This window comes from Danio rerio, chromosome 2 (genome assembly GCF_052040795.2).
Source record: "Danio rerio strain M-AB ecotype USA chromosome 2, GRCz13ab, whole genome shotgun sequence".
Taxonomy (NCBI): Eukaryota; Metazoa; Chordata; class Actinopteri; order Cypriniformes; family Danionidae; genus Danio; species Danio rerio.
In genome coordinates this window covers 60037155-60053163 of record NC_141022.1, presented here as the reverse complement: position 1 = coordinate 60053163, position 16009 = coordinate 60037155, and the positions used below count along the sequence as shown (strand labels likewise).

The 16009-nt window shown below is 31.9% G+C and overlaps 1 protein-coding gene across 1 annotated transcript in view; it reads left to right on the top strand.

Moving 5' to 3' along the window:
- Nucleotides 1–16009, top strand: part of pip5k1cb (phosphatidylinositol-4-phosphate 5-kinase, type I, gamma b) — a 754787-nt gene that overhangs the window by 183079 nt on the left and 555699 nt on the right. The gene's annotated exons all lie outside the window — the stretch shown is intronic.

The following is a 16009-nucleotide window of genomic DNA, read 5'->3' as shown; positions in this document are numbered from 1 at the left end:
TGGCTGACGCCTGACCAATGAACAATGCCAGCAGCCAACAGGACTGAGGTGCAAAATAATCATTTCCCACGATTATTTTATTATTTAGGGTTTATTTAAACTCTTTTCTGAAGAGATTCTTGTTAAAAATCATTAATTTTGCGGAAATGTACATACCAGTAAAAGAGCAGAAAAGCCAGTTTATTGGCTAGAGCCAGCCAATGAGATGGGGCGTTTCTGTTTGTCAGCACACAGGGCAGCTCACGTTGTTGGAGGCCTCGAGCAATCAGAGGGTAAGTTATGATTTTTAATAATTATCTATATGTTCAATACTGTTAGCTAAGCTAAGGACTGTGCTAGGTGCTTCTCTAGTTTGTTTTTTTATATAAGAAACAGTTATGAGTTATGTAGGAGTTGCTTTCTATCATGTTATATCGTTCTAAAGATACGATTCAACCCACATGAAATAAGTTGTAATAGTATTTATAGTAAATAATATTACGTTTTTGAACCATACTAACTATAGTAAACTGTATTATACTGTATATACTGCAGTATCTACAACTTTGTTAATGAATGCAACAGCACACTGTAGTATTAACTAGCATAAACTTTAATGAATTGAAGTATATTTACACACACGCACACATTAATAGCAATTAAAAATAACACTAGGCGTTTCAGTTTCTTACAGATCATATAGGTTTTTGTTATTATAACCTGCATCATATCTATCTATCCATCTATCTATTTACATGTTTGTGTACAGTGTGTCCTTTATATCACTTTTTTAATTATGAAAGTTACTACCTTTATTTCTCAGTTTCCTGTAAGGATGGAGTGACAGGAGAGATCAGGATGTTTCAAGTCGATGAGGAACTCAGAGAAGCTGCATAGCTTGAATAGGATGTTATTTATGCTAAAGATGACATGATGATCCAGCTCATCTACAAACACTTCAAAATGATTCAGATCATTCAAGAGGAAGCCGACCATTTATTTTCTCTTTTTTCTTGCCAAGATGACTACAGATTTGAACAAAACACACACTCACCCACACACACAACTTTTATTTTGATAATTGTTTAATGTAGTATTTTTACACTTTACTGTAAGGCAGGGGTGTCAAACTCAGTTCCTGAAGGGCCGTAACCCTTCACGTTTTTAGTTGCAACCCTGCTTCAAAACACTCAAGTGAAAGTTTCAAACAAACCTGAAGGACTCAATTAGTTTGATCAGGTGTGTTTAATTAGGGTTAGAACTAAACTTTGCAAAGCTGCAGCCCTCCAGGAACTTGGAGGAGTTTGCCCTCCAGGAGTTTGACACCTGTTCTGTAAGGGAATGTAATTTGTCAAATAAAATTTACAGTCCAAATAAGTGCAGTGCAAATGTCTAGTTACTTGTATTGAAATATTTCAGGGTTTTTCCTTGTTCATAATGAGATGGAGGTGGTAAATCCAACTTCATCATTACCCATCAAATGTTATCTCCTCTTTAATACTTTGCTCAAGCCTTTACTAATGGTCAGAAAGCAGGCCGTTGTGTAAAGCTGGTTGATGCTCGCTGTAATAGAGAGAGATGATGACTGTTCAGCTTATGTTGCTTAACCCTGCAGATGAGATGCTCAAAGTGGACCCTCAGCCGAGCGATGGACACTGTCTCCCTCACCTAGTTGCTCTTCCTTTGAACACACATATCATGTTGAAGGATGCAAGTTGTGGACCTAAATCTGATGTAATGCATGTAGATGTATAAATTAGAAAGAAATGAAACTGCTTTAAAATGTATTAGGTTTTACATATAAAGTATACTTCAATTCATTAAAGTTCATGCTAGTTAATACTACAGTGTGCTGTTGCATTCATTAACAAAGTTGTAGATACTGCAAAATATACAGTATAATACAGTTTATTATAGTTAGTATGGTTCAAAAACGTAATATTGTTTACTATAAATGCTATTACAACTTCTTATTTCATGTGGGTTGAATCGTATCTTTAGAACCATATAACATGATAGAAAGCAACTCCTACATAACTCATAACTGTTTTCTTATATAAGAAACAAACAAGAGAAGCACCCAGCACAGTCCTTAGCTTAGCTAACAGTATTGAACATATAGATAATTATTAAAAAATCATAACTTACCCTCTGATTGCTCGAGGCCTCCAACAACGTGAGCTGCCCTGTGTGCTGACAAACAGAAACGCCCCATCTCATTGGCTGGCTGTAGCCAATAAACTGGCTTTGCTGCTCTTTTACTGGTATGTACATTACAGTAGAATTTATGATTTTTAACAAGAATCTCTTCAGAAAAGAGTTGAAATAAACCCTAACTAATGAAATAATCGTGGGAAATGATTATTTTGCACCTCAGTCCTGTTGGCTGCTGGCATTGTTCATTGGTCAGGCTTCAGCCAATCAAACAGCTTTACACCTGCCCCGCCCCTCCCCCGCCCCGCGCTGCTCACGCCTCTGCATCTGCGAGTGCACAGAAGAGTTCTGCTACAGAGATCGCGGGAGATGTGTAGCAAAAGTCAGAGCGCGGGAGATTTGTAGTTGTACTGACGAATCCGAGGTTGTGAGTGCCGACCTGTGGTTGTAGAATGGAGATGCAATCAAATTTGCCTTGCACACGTGTGTCTGTCACTTTGTATTTGTGAATGACATTTTACAAATACACAACTATTAATCTGCAAATTCCAATTTAAAACACAAGTGCGTGGGTTGTTGTGTGTGTGTGCAAATCGAGGGATTCAGCTGTTCACATCAGAGCTGTAAGTGTACATTTCAACCTACACATACAAATATTATTATCACAAGTGCTCACATTTACATTTGCAAGCTCTCGAGTTACGCAACGGATTTACCTTCATATTTATATTTCAGAATTCTGACTTTATAAGGAAAAATTATGACTTTATAATGCAGAATTCTGACTTTATATCTCAGATCTATGAATTTATATCTCTGTGTTTTGACTTTATATCTCAGAATGGTGACTATAATGCAGAATTATGACTTTATAATGCAGAATTATGACTTTATATCTCAGAATTATGACTTTATAATGCAGAATTATGACTTTATAATGCAGAATTATGACTATAATGCAGAATTATGACTTTATAATGCAGAATTATGACTTTATATCTCAGAATTATGACTTTATAATGCAGAATTATGACTATAATGCAGAATTATGACTTTATAATGCAGAATTAGGACTATAATGCAGAATTATGACTTTATATTGCAGAATTATGACTTTATATCTCAGAATTATGACTTTATAATGCAGAATTATGACTATAATGCAGAATTATGACTTTATAATGCAGAATTAGGACTATAATGCAGAATTATGACTTTATAATGCAGAATTATGACTTTATATCTCAGAATTTTGACTTCATTATGTAGAATTATGATTTTATATATCAGAATTATGACTTTATGATGCAAAATTATGACTTTATATCTCAGAATTATGACTATTTTGCAGAATTATGAATTTATAATGCAGAATTATGACTATAATGCAGAATTATGACTTTATAATGCAGAATTATGACTTTATATCTCAGAATTATGACTTTATAATGCAGAATTATGACTATAATGCAGAATTATGACTATAATGCAGAATTATGACTTTATATCTCAGAATTATGACTTTATAATGCAGAATTATGACTATAATGCAGAATTATGACTTTATAATGCAGAATTAGGACTATAATGCAGAATTATGACTTTATATTGCAGAATTATGACTTTATATCTCAGAATTATGACTTTATAATGCAGAATTATGACTTTATATCTCAGAATTATGACTTTATAATGCAGAATTATGACTTTACATCTCTGAATTATGACTTTATAATGCAGAATTATGACTTTATAATGCAGAATTATGACTTTATAATGCAGAATTATGACTTTACATCTCTGAATTATGACTTTACATCTCTGAATTGTGACTTTGTAATGCAGAATTATGACTTTATATATCAGAATTGTGACTTTATATCTCTGAATTATGACTTTATATCTCAGAATTATGACTTTATAATGCAGAATTATGACTTTATAACTCAGAACTATAGCTTTATAATAATATTATTGACCTTAAAATGTTTTTTAAAATATTAAAAACTGCTTTTATTCTAGCCAAATCAAAACAAAATAGACTTTCTCCAGAAGAAAAAATATTATAGGAACTGCTGTGAAAAATTCCTGAATCTGTTAAACATCATTTGGGAAATATTTGAAAAAGAATAACAATTCACTAGAGAGTGAATAATTCTGACTTCAGCTGTAGGTAAAGGGTGATAATGCAGAAGTTCTGGAATCTCAGACAGGACGTGTGTGAGGTGACCTTCTGTGACCGCTCTGCTTCCTGTAGCAGACAGGAAGTGAGGTGTACCTGCTGAATAAGCAGCATGGAAAGGACAAATATACCATGTATTAATATATGAAGTGAATTTTGGGAATTTGGTTTTCAGCATTTCCTAGAGCTGTGAAGCCTGAGCTAATCCAAAGAAAAGGACTGAATTTTAGCCACAAGCATCCACATTTTTAAGCAGCTTAGCAAAGGTTTTAGCAAAACTGTTTCCTATCATGTATTTCACAGATGCTTTCATACAAAGTCATAAAGTTAAAATATTTCTGTGCATCATGTCTTATTGAATATTTCTTTCCAAGATTTTTGCTTTTAATAAGTTGAATAGTAAAATTCAAATAACATCTAAATTATTTTTAGGGCAGCACAGTTGGCTTAGTGGTTAGCACAGTCGCCTCACAGCAAGAAGGTCACTCGTTCAAGTCTCAGCTGGGCCAGTTGGCATTTCTGTGTGGAGTTTGCATGTTCTTCCCGTGTTGGTGTGGGTTTCCTTCAGGTGCTCCAGTTCCCCCCAGTATAAACACATGCACTATAGGGGAATTGATTAACTAAATTGGCCATAGTGTATGAGAGTGTGTGAATGTGAGAATGTATGGATGTTTCCCAGTACTGGGTTGCAGCTGGAGGGGCATCCGCTGTGTAAAACATATGCTGGAAAAGTTGGCAGTTCGTTCCAGTTCATTCTACCCCTGATAAATAAGAGACTAAGCCGAAGGAAAATAAATGAAGGAATGAATTATTATTATTAGTAATTTTATCTGTGTACTTTATTTATTTATTTATTTATTTATTTATTTATTTATTTATTTATTTATTTATTTGTTTGTTTGTTTGTTTGTTTGTTTATTTATTTATTTATTTACTTATTTATTTATTTATTTATTTTCTATTTATTTATTTGTTTGTTTGTTTATTTATTAAATTATTTGTTTATTTTAGTTTTACTATTTTTATTTATTTATTCATTTATTTATTTAAGTTTTCGTTTATTTATTTATTCATGCATTTATTTTTTATTTAGTTATTTTTTTATTAATTCTATTATCTTTTTATTTATTTATTTATTTATTCGTTTATTTGTTTATGTGTTTATTTGTTTATATACTTATTTATTTGTGTATTTATTTATTTATTAGTTTATTTATTTATTTATGCATATATTTATTTATTTATTCGTTTATCTATTTATTTATTGTTTTATTTATTTATTTGTTTATTTATTTATGCATATATATATATATATATATATATATATATATATATATATATTTTTTTTTTTTTTTTTATGTATTTATTTATTTATTTAAATGACAAGGTTACTGGAAAAATATCTTAATTAACATAAAACTGTAATTAGCATTTATTTATTTGTTTGTTTGGTAAAACAATTGGGCGAAGCAGTGGCGCAGTAAGTAGAGCTGTCGCCTCACAGCAAGAAGGTTGCTAGGTCGCTCTTTATAGCCTCGGCTCAGTTGGAGGTTCTGTGTGGAGTTTGCATGTTCTCCCTGGTTCTCTTGGGTTTCCTCCGGGTGCTCCATTTTTTTTTTTACTTTAAATTAACATAACATTAACCATAACATTTATTAATTTTATTTATTTATTCATTCATTTATTCGTTTATCTATTTAATTATTTATTTATTTGTTTATTGTTTTATTTATTTATTTATTCATATTTTTTTATTTAAACAATTTTTTGTATTTCATTCTATATTAACATTAAATCATAACCTTTATAATATATTAATAATTTATTAATTTAATAATTTATTTTTAAATGATTATTATTATTATTATTATTAATATTATTATTATTATTATTATTATTATTATTATTATTATTAATTATTATTATTATTATTATTATTATTATTAATTCATTGATTTTCCTTCAGCTTAGTCCCTTTATTAATCAGGGTTCACCCAGCAGAATGAACTGCCAACTTATCCAGCATATGTTTTTACACAGTGGATGTCCTTCCGGCTGCAACCCAGTACTGGGAAACATCCGTACACTCTCATCCACACTCATACACTACGGCCAATTTAGTTCATCCAATTCCCCTGTAGCGCATGTGTTTCGACTGTGGGAGAAACCGGAGCACCAGGAGGAAACCCACGAGAACGCAGGGAGAACATTCAAACTCCACACAGAAACACCTACTGTCCCAGTTGAGACACGAACCAGCGACCTTCTTGCTGTGAGGCAACTTCACTGCCTACTGCGCCACTGCATCATCTGCTTTATTACTTAATGTAACATTTAAATGTAAAATTAATCTAAAGGGGGTCATGAATTTGAAGAAAGTGAAATGAATCAGAGCTGATGTATTGCTTTGTCATTAATTTGAGTGTTTATTTTGATCTCAGTGTAATGCTTTAAAGAGGATCCTGACAACCAGTAAGAGGTGAGTCACTTGGGTAAGCATGGAAGCATGCAAATAAAGTCTGCTTTTAGATTCCGTCACATGACTGTATGCAAAACACCTGCAAACAATTTATCTCAAACAGAAACGCAGAGAAAACAACTCGAAATGTGTGTTATTTACTAAACACCAATCATGGGTCCATCATGCTATGATTGGAAATAAAGCATTTTGCATATTTGATGAAATTAGGTATGCATGGAATCTCAATTGTTTCTTTTTGAACTTAATTATATTCACTTAATTTAGATTAATTTATTTTGACAGAAAGTATCTTGCTTTTCACTACACTTTTACTGTGCTTCTCCTTTCAGACACTAGAGGGCGCAGTATGCATAAACTCAATGTGCTTAGCAAGTGTTGAAGTGGTTTATGACATTATACACTATATTTAAAAAATACAGTAATAATGAAGCATGCAATATATATATATTATTATATTATATATATATATTTATTTATTTTTATTTTTTCCCCCAGAGATGGGTAGCAGCTGGAACTCCTTCTTGCCGCTACCCACTGCACTATTTATTTTTATTTTATTCAATTTTGCTTTATATATATATATATATATATATATATATATATATATATATAATTTTATTTATTAATTTTATTTAATTTTATTTATTTTATTTATGTTATTTCCTTTATTTATCTATTTATCTATTTTTCTATTTTATCTATTTTACTTTATTTCTTTATTTTTTCTTTTTTTATTTGTTTGTTTAATTTTATTTAATTTTTATACCGTTATATTTTATTTTATTTATTGATTTTGTTTTTTTAATAAATTTTTTATTTAATTATTATTTAATAATTTATTTATTTGTTTAATTTAATTTAGCTCAATTAAATTTTTCATTGAATTTTTTTATAAAAAATATTAATTTATTAATTCATTTGATAATTTTTTTATTTATTTTGTTTTTTATTTATTTATTTATTTAATTAATTTGTTAGAACTATAATACATTTTCTTTGTTTTCTGTATATTAGTAAAACATAACAATTGAACAAAGTGAAATTGATCTAAAACTAAAACCTGTTTGATGTTTTATTTTCTTATTTAATATTACGTGATTTTTAAGTAATTATTTTTTTATTTTGTTCAATTTCTAAATTGAATAACATTCAACTTTAAAATTTCCCAGTTATTTTCCGTATTTTAGTGAAATAGAAAATTAATGCAATGTGCAATAAAATGTTTTAACCCAAAGTTTTATTTTAAGTCATCTTGTATTATTATTATTATTATTATTATTATTATTATTATTATTATTATTATGCTGTATTGTAGTATATTGTACTATTGTTATTTTAGTGATATTAACTTAATATTTGATTTTTATTAAATAATCGCCACAGCGGAATGAACCGCCAACTGATCCAGCATATGTTTTATCTCAGCGGATACCCTTCCAGCTGCAACCCATCACTGGTAAACATCTATACACACTCATTCACACACATACACTACGGAACATTTAGCTTATCCAATTTACCTATAGCGCATGTCTTTGGACATTGGAACCGGAGCACCCAGAGGAAACCCACGCCAACACGAGGAGAACACGTAAACTCCACAAAGATTGAAAAATCTTTTGGAAAATGTAAAAAAAATAAATCCTTTTTAATTTTATTACAAATAATGTTAAAATTTTATTTTATTTAAAATGAAATAATTGTAAAGCTCAGCATAGAATAAAGCATAACCTGTCTAAATCTGGTTTGAATTACATTTATTAATTTATTTTACATTTCAGCTTTACATTTTTTAAGTTCATCTAAAGTATTTTTCATTCATTCATTATTTTATTAATTTTTCATATTATTTTAAATCTAAATGAATGCAAGAGACATCAGCCCAAAAGCTAAATAATTTAATTTAATTAATTTAATTTAATTTAATTTAATTTAATTTAATTTAATTTAATTTAATTTTATTTTATTTTATTTTATTTTATTTTATTATTTTTTTTTTTAACTGTATTATTAGTTAAATTAAATATATTTTAAGTTAATCTAAAATCTACCAGACGTGAGTTTAACATTTAATTTCTAATGTCAGTTTTCAACCACAAATAAATTTCATTAAACGACTTTATGAAGACATACACTGTCTTACACACATTGAAACTGTGCTGCATTTATAAGCCTGATCCAGTTACAATAAAATAATATCTTTGATAAAGGTGATGAATCCTGCGGCAATGTCTTTTAATCTGACATTATCCCTAATATACTCGAGGTAAGACGTCTCATATCCCTCGTGCATTAACTCATATGAATCTGGAACATGAAGTGATTTTGACATCTTTTTTTAGTGTAAAATGGAGCAGAGTTGAGATTTTAATTATCCACATAATTGACTTATTAAGATCTGGAATAGTTGTGAAATCTGTGTGTGTGTGTGTGTGTGTGTTTTGTGGTTATTTTCGTAGGATTGAGCTGCATTAAGAAGCTGTGTGTGATTTACACCTGCAGGTTTAGTGTTCAGATGCTGAAAACACCTGGAATCCATGTGAAACTATCAGCCTGATCTCACGAGAAAACGTAAGTATTTTACGTTTTGCCAGTTTCATGGCTAATTCGTACGAAATTGTACGAGTTCAGTGGTACGAAACTGTACGATTTTAAAAAGGAGGCGTGGCACCTAACCCCACCCCTTAACCCAACCGTCATTGGGGGATGAGCAAATCGTACTAAATTGTACGAATTATATCAAACGAATTCATACGAATTAGCCACAAAATCAAAAAGTTACGAATTGCCGTGAGATTGAGCTAGATACTATAAACATTTTGCGTTTCTTAGTGCCTCACACAGGTGAGTGGGATTGACAAATCATCTGTAGAAACCCTTTTCTCCAACATAGGCTCATTCTGAAAAAATACCCCTTTATACTTTCTGGAGATCTGGAATAATGTAGCTCCAGGTACGTTTGGTTGCTTTTCATGTTTACAACAAACGCTACAGGGCGGTGTGACGCTGATCGGAGATTTCTGATTAAAGGGGGACTTCTGCACATTTTTGAGCCCTATCTGTGTATGTGCCTGCATCGGGATTTGGGCAGCCACTTGTGGTTCAGCGCAGTAGTGTAGTCCTTGCTATACGCATGTATACTCAGTATGCTTACTCTTTTCCACGAGATGTTTGGCTATTACCACTTCTGAGGATCAATAATTGTGTATACCCTCGGTATACTCACTTGCGTCCAATTTAACTGTATACCAAATGGGTTTTTTAACTCACAACTTAAGATGTGCCCTATTATATTCAACACAATCTCACGGCAAATCGTAACTTTTTCATTTAGTGGCTAATTCGTATGAATTCGTACGATCTAACTCGTTATAGTCAAACAGTTAGTCATTAGTCAAAATGAAAATCCTAAAATTACCCCTGTAAAACAGTATTTGACATTTGTCTACAGTGAGCGTCACGATACAGTATATGACACTAAAAACGATGAGGCAAAGACTACTCATAAATCGCGTGACAGTATATGCGATTTGAAAGGGTAACTACTAGTGTATAATAGCGACAACAGAAAACAGAAATTTGTCATCATTTACTCAGCCTTTACTTGTTCCAAACCGGTTTGTCTTTTTTTTCTTCTGTTGAACACAAAAGAAGATATTCACTTACATTGACATAGTATTTGTTTTTCCTTTCGTGGAAGTTAATAGTTACAGGTAACTGATGTAAAAAAAAAATATATATATATATATATATATATATAAATATATATAATTTTTTTTATTTTTTATACAACAGTTCTGTGTGGTTCTCAAATCTGATTGGCTGATAGCCGTGCAATATTCTGCAATATCAGCACTCCTACAGCCTCTTTACCCTTTGTGTATTACTCCGCCCACATACAGCCAGCAAAAAGCAAACTCTACAGATCTAAAGTTTAAAAGATGCACGGCCAACTGTTTAACTGTCTGTTTATATGATTTGAATCCGGAAGAAAGTAGTTCCTCATACAAAAAAAAAAAAAAAAAAAAAAAAAATATATATTTATATATATATATATATATATATATATATATATATATATATATATATATATATATATATATATATATATATATATATATATATAATGAATCAAGGAAACATTGACTTTCATCATTTCTTTGCCTACTTTCATTTAAAATTTGGGTCGGGTGTAATAGTACACCATCTTTTTTTTAGGATTATACCACTGATTCAGCGGTATGGGTCGTGTATAGGTAGGATCAACTATTTAATGTTTATTTGCCACCCTTTAGAGAAAGATACGGGAAAATACCTTTATGGGATAATAGCTTGATGTAACTGTAAAATATGGGACATTCCTGGGGAAAACGGGATGGTTTACATGTCTGCCTTAACGTAATGTGTGTGTAATGTGTGCTTTCCCTTTAAGAGGATGAGACATCTCACTAATAAATACTCAGGCCTTTTCGGCTGTTATTGTTAGACCTCTTGTTTAATGCTTGAAAACCCCTTTTCATCTTTGACCCACATGCTCAAAACATGCTGAATATTTGTGTTATTTTTAGCATTCATTTGTGCCATTCATGTCCATTTCACAGTTCAGTGCGCAGCACGAGTAAACACTGTAAATCTCTCTATTACAGTATATCCGGTTGCTTTTATCTGATGAATTAATGCAAAGATAAGGGAGATTCGGGTGACACGGTGGCTCAGTGGTTAGCATTGCACAACAAGAAGGTCGCTGGTTTGAGTCCTGGCTGGGCTAGTTGGCGTTTCTGTGTGGAGTTTGCATGTTCTCCCGGTGTTGGCATGGGTTTCCTCCGGGTGCTTTGGTTTCCCCCACAATCCTACGCTTGCAGGTGAATTGAATGAGCTTAACTGGTCGTAGTGTATGAAAGTGTGTGTGTGAATGAGTGTGTATGAATGTTTCCAATTACTGGGTTGCAGCTGGGAGGGCATCCGCTGTGTAAAACATATGCTGGAATAGTAGGTTCATTCTGCTGTGGCGACCCCTGATTAATAAAAGGAATAAGCCTAAGGAAAATGAATGGCTCCTCCAAATGCCTAAAATTAAGATTTCTATATTCTCTATATCAGGGGTGGCCAACCCTGTTCCTGGAGATCCTGCAGATTTCAGTTGCAACCCATATCAAACACACCTGCTTGTAATTATCAAGTGCTGTTCAGGTCCTAATTAATTGGTTCAGGTGTGTTTGATCAGGGTTGGAGCTGAACTTTGCAGGGAGGTCGATCTCCAGAACAGGGTTGAGCACCACTGCTCTATATCCATCATATGGGCTAATGCAGTGTAATGCAATCAGTTTAACACTCCATTTAAGGTCAGTCTCCATAACTGGGAACTACTTTATAACTTATAATGAGAACTTTATTTCACAAGTCTTACTTTAAAACATGCAATATTGAGTTTGCATCATGCAATTATGAGATAAAAACTCCCAATAATACTTTTATATTTAGTATTATTCAGTGGCAGGAATGGGCTCCCATATTCATTTACCATACCTCAATTTTTAAAAGTGGAAAACTGAAGTTAAAAACAGTCTGATGCAAAACTCCCAAGTATTTCGCCATGATAAAGAGTGGTTTTGCTGCTCTTGCATGTTGTATTTTTAGTGATTCTATGGGGAGGAAGATGCAATAAAACTGACAGCTGACGCATCTGCAGACTCATGGAGAAATGCTCACGCTGTACACCGTACAGTATTTACTGTATAATCACACTGAGAGATATCATTTATATGAGTAGTGGAGTTTATTTATAAACAAATTTTGAAAGAATCACGTGCTTATGATTGTTCACAGCTGTTCCAGCTTTGGCTCACGGCCAAGTATCCTATCAGACGATTCCTCACTATAAATCACCAGATTTATAAAAAAACCAGAGTTCCCTCCTTCAAACGGGCAACACTGTGGCCAGTGATTAGCACTGTTGCCTCACAGCAAGAATGCCCCTGGTTTAATTCCCTTCCAAACCAAGCAATATTTGTGTGCAGAGTTTTCCCCGTTCTCCGCGTGCTCGCGTGGGCTTTCCCCGGGTCCTCTGGTTTCCTCCCACAGTTCAAAAACAAGCACCCTAAACATTTAATCCAAAGTATTTATAGCCAAGCTCTGAGTACACCTCTTCTCAGCCATCCATATCTGACACTTAGCTACAAATAAGAAAGGCGGGAGTCATCGAGATTTACCTGAGCTCAAACTCCCCTCTCGCCCTGCAACAGGAGGGAGCCCCGGGCTCGAGGATCTTATTAGCTCAGGGCTTTCTCCCGGGACAGCACGCCAAACTAGCTTTATTATCAATCATCAGCTAAGTGTAAACTCTTGAACCTCATGTTATAAGAGATATTTAGATCTAACAGCTTTACTTTTTATTCGACCGAAAGCCATATATGATAATGTCATTATATACAGTTGAAGTCAGAATTATTAGGCCCTTTGAATTATTAGCCCCCCTGTTTATTTTAGTCCCCCTGAAAGAAGATTTTAACACATTTCAAAACATAATAGTTTTAATAACTCATCTCTAATAACTGATTTATTTTATCTTTGTCATGATGACAGTAAATAATATTTGACTAAATATTCTTCAGGACACTTCTATACAGCTTAAAATGACATTTAAAGGCTTAACTAGGTTAATTAGGGTAACTAGGCAGGTTAGGGTAATTAGTCAAGTTATTGTATAATGATGGTTTGTTCATGTAGACTATTGAAAAAATATATAGCTTAAAAGGGCTAATAATATTGATCTTAAAATGATGTTTAAAAAATTCAAAACTGCTTTTACTCTAGCTGAAATAAAACAAATAAGACTTTCTCCAGAAGAAAAAATATTATCAGACATACTGTGAAAATGTCTTTGCTCGGTTCATCATCATTTTGGAAATATTCAAATAATAATAAAAAATTCAAAGGGGGGGGGGGGGGGTTGGGGGGCTAATAATTTTGACCTCATCTGTATATACATTTTAAAAGGTCAGAATTAGCCCTGTTTGGATGCCCTTTTTTTAAATCCCAAATTATGTTTAACAGAGCAAGGACATTTTTACAATATGTCTGATAATATGTTTTTCTTCTAGAGAAAGTCTTATTTATTTTATTTCTTATTATACTAGAATAAAAGCAGTTTTTAAATTTTTAAACACCATTTTAAGGTCAATATTATTAGCCCTTTTAAGCTATATTAATTTCGGTATTCTACGGCACAAACCATCGTTATACAATGACTTGCCTAATTACCCTAACCTGCCTAATTAACCTAGTTAAGCCTTTAAATGTCCAGTCAAATATTCTGTACCTTCATCATGGCAAAGATAACATAAATCAGTGATTAGAGATGAGTTATTAAAACTATTATGATTAGAAATGTGTTGAATAAATCTCTCTGTATATATATATATATATATATATATATATATATATATATATATATATATATATATATATATATATATATATATATATAGGGTGTGAATTATACATCGACGATCGATTAAATTTATGAATGTATTTAAATTACATCTCAATTATTAATAAAAATCAATACGCTTTTAGTGTTTTAAGGGATATTTAGTGACTATTTTAGAGGTTACTGTCGGTCAAACTATTGTGTCTAATTTTACTTTTTTTTAGGCTACATGCAGATATAAACACCTATTTTACAAGAAACGTGTTTCATGTAAACGTGTAAATCAGAGAAAGTTATTTCTTACTATTAAATATAAATTCTCTTACTACTAGTCTTTCCGGGGCGATTAAGCGTTATATAGGGGGGTCAATGTTCCCAAACCCCCCTGTAATTCGCACCGTAATTATATATATATATATATATATATATATATATATATATATATATATACATATATATATATATATATATATATATATATATATATATATATATATATATATATATATATATATATATATATATATATATATATAGTGTCTTTAACTATGTATGTGCATCAGTATTCTTATAGGAAAGTGAAATGCATTAATAGGCTATACTGACATGTTTTCAGAGAAATATTATTGCCAAATTATTGTTTTATGGCGTAAATAGGCTACAATGACGATGCCATTTTAGTTTACAAAAATAGCCCAGAAACTTGGAGTTTCCTCTAGTTTTTAAACAAATCACGTATATACAGGTAATCTGAGTTCATTGTTTTTGTAGCAGATTATAGGTCTCTTGTACAAGACGACTTTACCCCTTCGGAGAGTATCGCGCATGTCAGACGTATTAGCCTACCCAGATAGCAAAATACACTCGGGCCAGTTCCGGCTAGATTGTCGCCTGCCGGAGACTAACCCCTCGGCCCAACTTCGGCTGCCGGACTCGGGCTGGATGCCTGTGGACTCACTGCCCGATTCCGGCCCGAATCAAGCGGGCCAGATGCGGCGGCCGTAAGCGAGCCGACGCTGCGCATCCGCGCCGGAATCGGCGCGAGGGTAATATGCGCTGCGGCCCGGAGCTGGCGCGACTCCGTATTTATACACCTTATAAAACGTTTTGGTATTACATTGGTACTTGATATATGGTATTACAACCATTTGAATTTATATAACAGCAAACACAGGCTATAATGTAAACACAAAGTCTAAGCACTGCGTTTAACCTTTGAATAAAGTGCAAACTGCATACATATTCTGTAACGAAAATAATCAGACAAATGACAAAATAAATAAATGTTAAACGTTTATTGATTGCATGAAAAAAAATAGTACTAAAATTTTATAAATAATTTTGTAGTGCACAAGAATATCAATATAAAAACAACAATAAAACAACACAATAAAGACACACAGAAAGATTTAAACAAAAAATCTAAAAATTACACACAAACACAGATGTTTTTTAAAACAACCCTGTTTTCCCAATAGACTTGAATTAAAAATTTGTAAAAAACAGCTAAATTTTATATGAACCTAAATATAGAAACCAATTTAAGATATAGCAAGAAACATCTTAAAAATACCAATAACAATCCGTAAAATATCCAAGTCAAACTTGTAAAAAGTACTGCAGAATTCTGAAGAAACATCTTGAAACATTTTTAATAAAACGTTTAAATAATAATAAACAAACAAATATATATATATATATATAAAATTGCAGAAGTATAAAGTCAAACTTTTTTTTAAATAAACTTGAACAAAATCAATTGCACAAACGTATTTTTCCTCAA